The 14,040-nt window shown below is 32.1% G+C and overlaps 1 long non-coding RNA gene across 3 annotated transcripts; it reads right to left on the reverse strand.

Annotated features, from left to right (window-relative positions):
- Positions 1-556: 556 nt before the first annotated feature.
- On the reverse strand, positions 557-11,569 carry LOC127699856 (uncharacterized). 3 transcript variants are annotated; one of them, XR_007981234.1, is made up of 4 exons: positions 11,041-11,569; positions 9,641-9,739; positions 1,780-1,900; positions 557-856 (listed from the first exon to the last, which is right to left on the reverse strand). It is a non-coding gene; the product is annotated as an uncharacterized LOC127699856 (long non-coding RNA). The 3 variants fall into 3 exon arrangements; XR_007981235.1 differs by lacking the exon at positions 1,780-1,900 and adding an exon at positions 8,850-8,970; XR_007981233.1 differs by lacking the exons at positions 557-856; positions 1,780-1,900 and adding exons at positions 7,627-7,926; positions 8,850-8,970 and having other exon boundaries at positions 11,041-11,453.
- Positions 11,570-14,040: the final 2,471 nt, after the last annotated feature.

Consider the following 14,040-nt stretch of genomic DNA (forward strand, 5'->3'; position numbering starts at 1 on the left):
TAATGTTTTCCTTCAAAACACACATGTTTTGTCAATAACACTATGATGTTTTACCTAAAACACTTCAGCGTTTAATATAAAACACTTTTAAGTGTTTATGAAGGAGACACACTTTTAAAACACTTTTAAGTGTTTATAAATGAGATATGTTTTTGTTTAAACACATGTGTGATTTTTTGTGTACACCGCAAGTGTTTTTGCATTGTATGTTTTGAAATGTGTGTTTTTAAAATGTGTTTTAGCTAAGCATTAGTATTGTTCCTTTTGCTCTTCAAATGACAAGATCTGTATCATTGGCTTGTATAGAAAATCTTACCACTAAAATTTGTCCTTAGTTTGCAGTTTCCTATACCCCAAATATTTTAAACTTGTCAGGTTTCATGACTGGAGTATTTTGTCATTATTTACTCATTAATGTTCGAACTAAAAAATACCCTGCATAGTGCAACCAGTTGTTTGTTTCCAAAACAAAGTACATGTTATACCAAGAGTAATCTCCTACACTAATATAAAATTTTGTATAGGCATCATAAATACTGAGAAATAAAAAAAAATGTATGAAACTTTATTCATTGCAATTATTCTTTATAAAATCACAAATATTTTCCAAGATTGATACAGTATAATAGATGTAACATGTAAAATAATATAAAGTTTCAGTCGCTATATCTGACATTTCTAATTGTTCTTGTCCCTTTCAAATATAAAGCTGATCTGAGTCCCTCCTCATGGTGGCTTTTTGTGTACTTATCCACTTCGTTTTCAACAACATTTTCATGTATGGATATGAAAGTAGTTGACTTCTTCCCTTTGCCTTTGAGTATCCAGTTTCAGGAAGAAATTTGTACTCTGCCTCCTGAAATATTGTTCAATTCATTTATGTATGGCCTTTGAAGGTAATAAAGTTTAAATTATAACTTAAAAGTGAATTTTTACTACCTAATATACTTGAATCTAGATGCCCCTTTTCTTGAAAATAATTGTGAGTTGATATATTGTCATTTTAAATAAAATCTATTTATACATTGCACAGTTAATTACAAAAAATATGCAGATATATGTGTAAAGTTCATTAAAAATCAACAGATACCAAATTTATTGTGTTCAAAGTGATTTTCTTGAGAGAAAAAAAAACCTTAACCTTGAAAACTAATGGACAAATGTTAAGACTGAGTGCGCAAAAAAAGAAAGTAAACAAATCTGAGAATTGCTGCACTGTTCCCTGATAATAATGGTTAACAGATCAGTGGTAAACCTCACTTTTCCATTATAAAAGGGTTAACTGATAAGCAATTATTCAGCTGTACTTTCATATGGGGTAAACATTATACATCTTTTTAGTTACACCATTCTATTAATAAGCAACCAATCATATTACTCTTATAAATAAAGTCCACAGTAGATACATTTCGGGGTCTAAGACCGGCTTTTATAGCTGACTATGCGTTATGGACTTTGCTCATTGTTGAAGGCCGTACGGTGACCTATAGTTGTTAATTTCTGTGTCATTTGGTCTATTGTGGAGAGTTGTCTCATTGGCAATCATACCACATCTTCTTTTTATACATATATGTTGATGTACAGATATTATGTCATATTGAATTTTTAATGGTAATATATATGACACCAGTTTATTTTCATTATAATACTCAAAATATTGATGACATCTGTCATAAAAAATGAATTATCATATCTTGTTAATATCTTAAACGAATAAAAATGATTTTGTAAATAGGAGTTGCTTGAAAAATACATGTTACTATGTAAATCTAGTCATACCTTCAATTCTTTTTTTGTTTATCTTTGGTAAGACACCTCAGAACTTTTTCAGGTTAACTTCCTATAACCATCATATTCATTTATACTTCAGCATCTTGATAAATTAAAATTCATCCAATATCTGGAACAGAAATATTTGTTTTTATGATATTTAGTCTGCAATCGTATAATTTATATGTACAATGTACGAAAATGTACATTGTTTGAATTGATAGCTTGCATTTGCACTTTTGGTTATGGGTTTTGCTCATTGTTGAAGGCCATACAGTACCCTATAGTTGCTTACTTCTACGTCATTTGTCTCTGATGGAGAGTTATCTAATTGGCAATCATACTACATTTTATTCTTATATGTACCTACATCCCATTTTTGTAATCAATACCGACAGAATGACTGAAACCTGAAACACATATTATTTTGTTTGGCATGACTCTACCAATAAATCTAAGTTTGTATTTTCAATGTTTTTTTCTGTTTTCTGCTCAATGAAATCATGGTCATATGAGGACCCTTAAGCTTACATGTAATGCTCTGGTTAAAATGTTGACTTTAAATTAAAAGGTAGACCCTGATAATATGTACTGCAACACACAAATACAAATATCTCAAAACTATTGTTTTTCTTATGCATGTATATTAACATGACTCAGTATATGTACATTTATGTTTCATTATTCAAAACAAAGTCAAGACAACTGTTTTGTTTGGAAATATTGAAGTCACAGAAGGATAGACATAGGTAGCACTATATGCCCCTGCCACTTATGGCCGGGGCATAAAAATAACATACCATGATTTCAGGTGTTTCTTCTTTTTCTTTTTTTTTTCTTTTGCCTGTTTCTGTGTTCTTCATTTTTTTTCTTTTGAATGCTGTCCAATGTACTCACTGCTGAAAAACAGTAAAATAATAGACAAATGAGGTAGTTAAATTGGATAGGCAACACAATTATGATTGCAGGCCATAAACCTAATTTGTCTTACAATCTTTAACTTTAGCCTGATATTCTACCTCCTTGTAAAGTCTTACATTTGTACAACAACTTATACTAAATAAAATGGAATTCTGAAGACAGAAGTACATTTTATTCTGAAAATTTTATATTTGTTCAGTTAACAGGTTAATTGTTGCAACCAAGGATTTGTATAGTGAGATCTCACTATACAAATCCTTGTTGCAACATAATCATGATTTTTTTTCAATATAAATATTTAAATCACTAGCATGACCTAGTCCTTGCTACAGAATGTACATATGAACTGAGACTATATAAATCTATAACAGTACATGTATAGTCTCAGGTGTAAAAAACAGAGGCGGATTTAGGGGGGGGGGGGGGGGGGGGGGTAGGGGGCCCCCATTTGTTGGTTGATTATCTAAGGAATCACTGAAGTATGACTGGAGCGGGCCCCGTCTTAGGCAGTCAGTTCCCCACCCTTATGAAAATTTCTGGATCCGCCACTGAAATTTTCTATATTTGCTACTGTACTGTCAGTAGATATCTCGATTTTCATTTGTTTTCTTTCAATTTTAATAACAGTTTACATGCAAAAGACACATACACATACATACCCACAAATCAACAAACTACATTATTAGCATGATTAGTATTACACCAGGGACTTTCTATACTAAGTACTTACTATAGAAAGTCCCTGATTACACACACATCGACACAGGAACAAAAACAGTCAAACACCTTAAGTTAACCCGACATGATGTCATGTATTTTTTCTATTGATTATGAAATAACAATTAAGAAGCATAATTTACATTTTGTAATCTTATTGTTTATATTATAGTCTTACAAAAATTAACTAACATCTTTGTTGTGACTTGTGTGTCTGTTGAAAAACTACGGGAAAATAATACAGAAGATTGCTTTCAAGGGAGAAAACTTATCTTGCTAAATATATTGGGGTCCTAAATGGGGTGATTTTCAGATGAACAAAAATACAATTTGTCGAGTATTGTCGTTCGTAAATCAGTCATTTCTTAGATTTTCTTTTGTGAATACACTTACGAAAACTAGTCAGGCTTATCACTATATCACGGCTTTCGACCAAAACATTCCACACCGGTTAACATATTAATACTAATTTGCTTGTCCGAGGATAATTCCACAATGAAATTAAACAAGAAAAGTAAAACACGAATTAGATGACAATAATGTTTATAACAATTAAACGTACCTTTTAATCCAGATTGTAATCATGATTCTTCTAGCCCTGTGTACATTTCCCTCTCAGCTGCAGCTAGGACACTGGATACCTTTGGCGGTATTAAAGGCTGGTCACGTGTGTATCATATTACGAAAACGCGAGTGTTTTTCTGTGTGTTTAGTTTTCATATGTCAAAAACGCTTATCCGTTTTGACAATATCTGAGCGATGACCCTCTGTCAATATTTATTGCTGCACCCCCGGATGATCATGTCTAGTATTTGTTTAATTTTACCCTTTTTTCAGTACTTATAGTTTTTTCAACCAAATTTCAATTATAATCCATAGGAAATCATATACAAAAAAGACCAGGAATTACTTTTCTTTATCTGAATTGCATGGTTTAAAGCTTTAGTTACATGACGTTTTTTACTATTTAAAGTGTCCGGCTTTGCTATTGAAGTTGATCACTCGACTTTATGTTGATAAATCGCTAAACAATAAATTGGGGCTATTTCTTTACCGTCATTATAAACTGTTTAAAATAAAACACGAGTGTTTAACGATAAACAGAAGAAATTTGTCAAAAGCACATATGTTTATTCTAAAACACTTGCGTCTAAAATAAAACATTTGCGATTTTCTTACAAGTGTTTGAAATGTTTTTAAAATTACACTTCTTTTTACAGTGTAGGGTTCGAACTCTGAGATAAGCAATGAAGCAGTAACTTTCACTAATGAAAGAAACTTGTTTCTCACTTTATCCAGTTTTCGTTTGATATATAGTTTTATTTTCTATTATTCAAGTTGAAGAAGCCAAGACGTTTTAAAAATGAATTGAAGAAAAAAAGGTAGCCAAGTGCATAGTTCTTTCAAACATATTCTTTTATCGCTGAGATGCTGTCTCGTCAGTAACAGATAGAAAACTCAGGGTTAGAATTTATAGAACAGACAAGGGGCAGTGGCAAATATTTCATGTATATTATGAACACAGAGAAGATAAGCCCGGCACCCTTTGCAAAAATATCCTTCTTTTTCTTCTATGTGCCTTCGGTCTTTATGTTTTGAATTGTAGTTTCACTTTCCATATTCGGTATTCATTCTAATGTAAGCTCCACGTGGCAAAAATCACGTGATGCAGGAATGTAGTATCTTGGAGTTAGGCTATTTCTTTCTTTTCGGGCGTGGACTCCAAGCAGTCAACATAAATTTATATAACGGCACTGTAGATTTTCTTATTAAATAAAGAAAGTTCCCGGTCCGGTACATGAATAGATTGTTAGAAAGCAAGGTTTTAATTTTAATTAGATTGGAAAGCCTTATTTGGGGGTTGAAATTGGAGAGCACCGAAAAAGAAAGGGGGTGGGGTTTCCACAGGGAATATTTTATCTTATGAACTCAACATTCGAAAGTGTTTTTTTTTTTTATTTAATTAAAAGAGAGAAAAACAAATGTAAGACAAATTGTGAAGGATCTTTCTTCCTTTATCACGTGAGGGAATCTCGCATATATCTGGTTAACCGTCAAACCGAGTACATGTCTTTTGGTTATTTCTGTCACTAGGTGGCTGTCTCATTGACGTTTACCCCATATTTTTTCATTGAAGCACAATGCACACGTATATGTTTTAGAACATGAAGTTAAGGTTTCATGTCATGAATAATAAAGTGAAAAAAGCAAAAAAAGAGACTCAAAAAACTAAATAGAAAAAGACGAAATGATCTGATTTTCAAAAATGACCTGTTTGGTAGCTCGTAATCGATTGTCTACAAATATAGTTCCTGTCATTTGTAATGAATGTAAACTTTAATATCTGTGGTTTTTTTTTCATATAAAATTTTATGATTAAAATTATTAGTTATGTTATTTCTATTATAGTGGACTTTAAGGTATTTTTTATTATGCTTTAGAACATTAGGGCATTGTGGGACTATGTGTCAAAGGTGTATAAGGGGCAACTCGTTCTATAAAAGCCGTGACTGGTCACATGTGTCTTGTGACATCATTTCATGTCTAAGCAGTTCCGAATAAGTAAATTCTTGAGTATACGCCAAGACGAGCATCAGATTTTCAACTTTTGTTTCATTTTGTAGACTGTGTACCTCAAATTTTTTAACTGGAAAAAAAAGTCTTCATCGGGAACTCTCCAGCTGAAACCTACACTCTTCAGTTTAGCAGGGACAATACTCTGTTTTTTAATTTTGTCATTTTCGCGCATGGGATCGTTAAAGACACTACCAGTCGTTCAAAGTATTGCTTGTCAAAGACATGTCTACTAAGTTAGCGAATGCTGCATTCGAATAGGGACTGTTCTATTCATTCTCAGAAATTTTGCAATCTTTTGACATAGAAATTACCCTTTTCTGTTTAAAATAGATATTCTACATTATAAGGTGTCGACATTAAGTTAGTAATGGAACTTCAATAACTTTGAAAAGTTTAATTTGTTTTAAGCCTTAAACAAAAGGTTGCCATATATGTAATATGATGGACACACCAACCTTTAAAGACAGGTCCCTTTAATGTTGCCTTATCCTCGGAAATCTTAAATATCTGATCAATACTTATTGCTTTCCCCTAAAATAGCTGACAAATATTTAAAATAGTTCTGCTTTAAAAATCATCTATTCTCCTAGTTATTCAAAATTATTAGAGGTTAAGCTTTTTCATGTCCAACGGCACATATTACAGTGTTATCCGGATTCACCATTATACGATGCGGGAAAATTGCTATTGTCAAATTCAATTTAAAAAAAAATAGATTCGTGTTTAAAAAAACTATGAGATGTGTTTGAAACGTCTAAGATATACAATGATTGATGTATTCATTGTTGGCCTTTAACGCCACTTTTATCATTATTTGCTATTTCATGGTGACCAGCTTTTTTTTGTGTGTAGAAAGCTGGGACGCCCGGAGAGAACCACTGACCTTCGGCAAGGAAACTGTCAATCCTAGTCAATTAGGATTGGAGTCGAACCAAGCTACCACGTGTACACTGTAAAAACAAGTGTTTCAAAATAAAACACTTTTAAAACACATATCAGACACAGTTTTAAAACACTTTTAAGTGTTTAGTTCTAAGCACTTGTGTTTTATATAAAACGTTTAAAATGTTTTATACAGTAATCACTAATGTTTTCCTTCAAAACACACATGTTTTGTCAATAACACTATGATGTTTTACCTAAAACACTTCAGCGTTTAATATAAAACACTTTTAAGTGTTTATGAAGGAGACACACTTTTAAAACACTTTTAAGTGTTTATAAATGAGATATGTTTTTGTTTAAACACATGTGTGATTTTTTGTGTACACCGCAAGTGTTTTTGCATTGTATGTTTTGAAATGTGTGTTTTTAAAATGTGTTTTAGCTAAGCATTAGTATTGTTCCTTTTGCTCTTCAAATGACAAGATCTGTATCATTGGCTTGTATAGAAAATCTTACCACTAAAATTTGTCCTTAGTTTGCAGTTTCCTATACCCCAAATATTTTAAACTTGTCAGGTTTCATGACTGGAGTATTTTGTCATTATTTACTCATTAATGTTCGAACTAAAAAATACCCTGCATAGTGCAACCAGTTGTTTGTTTCCAAAACAAAGTACATGTTATACCAAGAGTAATCTCCTACACTAATATAAAATTTTGTATAGGCATCATAAATACTGAGAAATAAAAAAAAATGTATGAAACTTTATTCATTGCAATTATTCTTTATAAAATCACAAATATTTTCCAAGATTGATACAGTATAATAGATGTAACATGTAAAATAATATAAAGTTTCAGTCGCTATATCTGACATTTCTAATTGTTCTTGTCCCTTTCAAATATAAAGCTGATCTGAGTCCCTCCTCATGGTGGCTTTTTGTGTACTTATCCACTTCGTTTTCAACAACATTTTCATGTATGGATATGAAAGTAGTTGACTTCTTCCCTTTGCCTTTGAGTATCCAGTTTCAGGAAGAAATTTGTACTCTGCCTCCTGAAATATTGTTCAATTCATTTATGTATGGCCTTTGAAGGTAATAAAGTTTAAATTATAACTTAAAAGTGAATTTTTACTACCTAATATACTTGAATCTAGATGCCCCTTTTCTTGAAAATAATTGTGAGTTGATATATTGTCATTTTAAATAAAATCTATTTATACATTGCACAGTTAATTACAAAAAATATGCAGATATATGTGTAAAGTTCATTAAAAATCAACAGATACCAAATTTATTGTGTTCAAAGTGATTTTCTTGAGAGAAAAAAAAACCTTAACCTTGAAAACTAATGGACAAATGTTAAGACTGAGTGCGCAAAAAAAGAAAGTAAACAAATCTGAGAATTGCTGCACTGTTCCCTGATAATAATGGTTAACAGATCAGTGGTAAACCTCACTTTTCCATTATAAAAGGGTTAACTGATAAGCAATTATTCAGCTGTACTTTCATATGGGGTAAACATTATACATCTTTTTAGTTACACCATTCTATTAATAAGCAACCAATCATATTACTCTTATAAATAAAGTCCACAGTAGATACATTTCGGGGTCTAAGACCGGCTTTTATAGCTGACTATGCGTTATGGACTTTGCTCATTGTTGAAGGCCGTACGGTGACCTATAGTTGTTAATTTCTGTGTCATTTGGTCTATTGTGGAGAGTTGTCTCATTGGCAATCATACCACATCTTCTTTTTATACATATATGTTGATGTACAGATATTATGTCATATTGAATTTTTAATGGTAATATATATGACACCAGTTTATTTTCATTATAATACTCAAAATATTGATGACATCTGTCATAAAAAATGAATTATCATATCTTGTTAATATCTTAAACGAATAAAAATGATTTTGTAAATAGGAGTTGCTTGAAAAATACATGTTACTATGTAAATCTAGTCATACCTTCAATTCTTTTTTTGTTTATCTTTGGTAAGACACCTCAGAACTTTTTCAGGTTAACTTCCTATAACCATCATATTCATTTATACTTCAGCATCTTGATAAATTAAAATTCATCCAATATCTGGAACAGAAATATTTGTTTTTATGATATTTAGTCTGCAATCGTATAATTTATATGTACAATGTACGAAAATGTACATTGTTTGAATTGATAGCTTGCATTTGCACTTTTGGTTATGGGTTTTGCTCATTGTTGAAGGCCATACAGTACCCTATAGTTGCTTACTTCTACGTCATTTGTCTCTGATGGAGAGTTATCTAATTGGCAATCATACTACATTTTATTCTTATATGTACCTACATCCCATTTTTGTAATCAATACCGACAGAATGACTGAAACCTGAAACACATATTATTTTGTTTGGCATGACTCTACCAATAAATCTAAGTTTGTATTTTCAATGTTTTTTTCTGTTTTCTGCTCAATGAAATCATGGTCATATGAGGACCCTTAAGCTTACATGTAATGCTCTGGTTAAAATGTTGACTTTAAATTAAAAGGTAGACCCTGATAATATGTACTGCAACACACAAATACAAATATCTCAAAACTATTGTTTTTCTTATGCATGTATATTAACATGACTCAGTATATGTACATTTATGTTTCATTATTCAAAACAAAGTCAAGACAACTGTTTTGTTTGGAAATATTGAAGTCACAGAAGGATAGACATAGGTAGCACTATATGCCCCTGCCACTTATGGCCGGGGCATAAAAATAACATACCATGATTTCAGGTGTTTCTTCTTTTTCTTTTTTTTTTCTTTTGCCTGTTTCTGTGTTCTTCATTTTTTTTCTTTTGAATGCTGTCCAATGTACTCACTGCTGAAAAACAGTAAAATAATAGACAAATGAGGTAGTTAAATTGGATAGGCAACACAATTATGATTGCAGGCCATAAACCTAATTTGTCTTACAATCTTTAACTTTAGCCTGATATTCTACCTCCTTGTAAAGTCTTACATTTGTACAACAACTTATACTAAATAAAATGGAATTCTGAAGACAGAAGTACATTTTATTCTGAAAATTTTATATTTGTTCAGTTAACAGGTTAATTGTTGCAACCAAGGATTTGTATAGTGAGATCTCACTATACAAATCCTTGTTGCAACATAATCATGATTTTTTTTCAATATAAATATTTAAATCACTAGCATGACCTAGTCCTTGCTACAGAATGTACATATGAACTGAGACTATATAAATCTATAACAGTACATGTATAGTCTCAGGTGTAAAAAACAGAGGCGGATTTAGGGGGGGGGGGGGGGGGGGGGGTAGGGGGCCCCCATTTGTTGGTTGATTATCTAAGGAATCACTGAAGTATGACTGGAGCGGGCCCCGTCTTAGGCAGTCAGTTCCCCACCCTTATGAAAATTTCTGGATCCGCCACTGAAATTTTCTATATTTGCTACTGTACTGTCAGTAGATATCTCGATTTTCATTTGTTTTCTTTCAATTTTAATAACAGTTTACATGCAAAAGACACATACACATACATACCCACAAATCAACAAACTACATTATTAGCATGATTAGTATTACACCAGGGACTTTCTATACTAAGTACTTACTATAGAAAGTCCCTGATTACACACACATCGACACAGGAACAAAAACAGTCAAACACCTTAAGTTAACCCGACATGATGTCATGTATTTTTTCTATTGATTATGAAATAACAATTAAGAAGCATAATTTACATTTTGTAATCTTATTGTTTATATTATAGTCTTACAAAAATTAACTAACATCTTTGTTGTGACTTGTGTGTCTGTTGAAAAACTACGGGAAAATAATACAGAAGATTGCTTTCAAGGGAGAAAACTTATCTTGCTAAATATATTGGGGTCCTAAATGGGGTGATTTTCAGATGAACAAAAATACAATTTGTCGAGTATTGTCGTTCGTAAATCAGTCATTTCTTAGATTTTCTTTTGTGAATACACTTACGAAAACTAGTCAGGCTTATCACTATATCACGGCTTTCGACCAAAACATTCCACACCGGTTAACATATTAATACTAATTTGCTTGTCCGAGGATAATTCCACAATGAAATTAAACAAGAAAAGTAAAACACGAATTAGATGACAATAATGTTTATAACAATTAAACGTACCTTTTAATCCAGATTGTAATCATGATTCTTCTAGCCCTGTGTACATTTCCCTCTCAGCTGCAGCTAGGACACTGGATACCTTTGGCGGTATTAAAGGCTGGTCACGTGTGTATCATATTACGAAAACGCGAGTGTTTTTCTGTGTGTTTAGTTTTCATATGTCAAAAACGCTTATCCGTTTTGACAATATCTGAGCGATGACCCTCTGTCAATATTTATTGCTGCACCCCCGGATGATCATGTCTAGTATTTGTTTAATTTTACCCTTTTTTCAGTACTTATAGTTTTTTCAACCAAATTTCAATTATAATCCATAGGAAATCATATACAAAAAAGACCAGGAATTACTTTTCTTTATCTGAATTGCATGGTTTAAAGCTTTAGTTACATGACGTTTTTTACTATTTAAAGTGTCCGGCTTTGCTATTGAAGTTGATCACTCGACTTTATGTTGATAAATCGCTAAACAATAAATTGGGGCTATTTCTTTACCGTCATTATAAACTGTTTAAAATAAAACACGAGTGTTTAACGATAAACAGAAGAAATTTGTCAAAAGCACATATGTTTATTCTAAAACACTTGCGTCTAAAATAAAACATTTGCGATTTTCTTACAAGTGTTTGAAATGTTTTTAAAATTACACTTCTTTTTACAGTGTAGGGTTCGAACTCTGAGATAAGCAATGAAGCAGTAACTTTCACTAATGAAAGAAACTTGTTTCTCACTTTATCCAGTTTTCGTTTGATATATAGTTTTATTTTCTATTATTCAAGTTGAAGAAGCCAAGACGTTTTAAAAATGAATTGAAGAAAAAAAGGTAGCCAAGTGCATAGTTCTTTCAAACATATTCTTTTATCGCTGAGATGCTGTCTCGTCAGTAACAGATAGAAAACTCAGGGTTAGAATTTATAGAACAGACAAGGGGCAGTGGCAAATATTTCATGTATATTATGAACACAGAGAAGATAAGCCCGGCACCCTTTGCAAAAATATCCTTCTTTTTCTTCTATGTGCCTTCGGTCTTTATGTTTTGAATTGTAGTTTCACTTTCCATATTCGGTATTCATTCTAATGTAAGCTCCACGTGGCAAAAATCACGTGATGCAGGAATGTAGTATCTTGGAGTTAGGCTATTTCTTTCTTTTCGGGCGTGGACTCCAAGCAGACAACATGAATTTATATAACGGCACTGTAGATTTTCTTATTAAATAAAGAAAGTTCCCGGTCCGGTACATGAATAGATTGTTAGAAAGCAAGGTTTTAATTTTAATTAGATTGGAAAGCCTTATTTGGGGGTTGAAATTGGAGAGCACCGAAAAAGAAAGGGGGTGGGGTTTCCACAGGGAATATTTTATCTTATGAACTCAACATTCGAAAGTGTTTTTTTTTTTTATTTAATTAAAAGATAGAAAAACAAATGTAAGACAAATTGTGAAGGATCTTTCTTCCTTTATCACGTGAGGGAATCTCGCATATATCTGGTTAACCGTCAAACCGAGTACATGTCTTTTGGTTATTTCTGTCACTAGGTGGCTGTCTCATTGACGTTTACCCCATATTTTTTCATTGAAGCACAATGCACACGTATATGTTTTAGAACATGAAGTTAAGGTTTCATGTCATGAATAATAAAGTGAAAAAAGCAAAAAAAGAGACTCAAAAAACTAAATAGAAAAAGACGAAATGATCTGATTTTCAAAAATGACCTGTTTGGTCGCTCGTAATCGATTGTCTACAAATATAGTTCCTGTCATTTGTAATGAATGTAAACTTTAATATCTGTGGTTTTTTTTTCATATAAAATTTTATGATTAAAATTATTAGTTATGTTATTTCTATTATAGTGGACTTTAAGGTATTTTTTATTATGCTTTAGAACATTAGGGCATTGTGGGACTATGTGTCAAAGGTGTATAAGGGGCAACTCGTTCTATAAAAGCCGTGACTGGTCACATGTGTCTTGTGACATCATTTCATGTCTCAGCAGTTCCGAATAAGTAAATTCTTGAGTATACGCTAAGACGAGCATCAGATTTTCAACTTTTGTTTCATTTTGTAGACTGTGTACCTCAAATTTTTTAACTGGAAAAAAAAGTCTTCATCGGGAACTCTCCAGCTGAAACCTACACTCTTCAGTTTAGAAGGGACAATACTCTGTTTTTTAATTTTGTCATTTTTGCGCATGGGATCGTTAAAGACACTACCAGTCGTTCAAAGTATTGCTTGTCAAAGACATGTCTACTAAGTTAGCGAATGCTGCATTCGAATAGGGACTGTTCTATTCATTCTCAGAAATTTTGCAATCTTTTGACATAGAAATTACCCTTTTCTGTTTAAAATAGATATTCTACATTATAAGGTGTCGACATTAAGTTAGTAATGGAACTTCAATAACTTTGAAAAGGTTAATTTGTTTTAAGCCTTAAACAAAAGGTTGCCATATATGTAATATGATGGACACACCAACCTTTAAAGACAGGTCCCTTTAATGTTGCCTTATCCTCGGAAATCTTAAATATCTGATCAATACTTATTGTTTTCCCCTAAAATAGCTGACAAATATTTAAAATAGTTCTGCTTTAAAAATCATCTATTCTCCTAGTTATTCAAAATTATTAGAGGTTAAGCTTTTTCATGTCCAACGGCACATATTACAGTGTTATCCGGATTCACCATTATACGATGCGGGAAAATTGCTATTGTCAAATTCAATTTAAAAAAAAATAGATTCGTGTTTAAAAAAACTATGAGATGTGTTTGAAACGTCTAAGATATACAATGATTGATGTATTCATTGTTGGCCTTTAACGCCACTTTTATCATTATTTGCTATTTCATGGTGACCAGCTTTTTTTTGTGTGTAGAAAGCTGGGACGCCCGGAGAGAACCACTGACCTTCGGCAAGGAAACTGTCAATCCTAGTCAATTAAGATTGGAGTCGAACCAAGCTACCACGTGTAAGGTTCGAACTCTGAGATAAGCAATGAAGCAGTAACT

The sequence above is a fragment of the Mytilus californianus genome, unplaced genomic scaffold, assembly GCF_021869535.1.
Source record: "Mytilus californianus isolate M0D057914Y unplaced genomic scaffold, xbMytCali1.0.p SCAF_42, whole genome shotgun sequence".
Taxonomy (NCBI): Eukaryota; Metazoa; Mollusca; class Bivalvia; order Mytilida; family Mytilidae; genus Mytilus; species Mytilus californianus.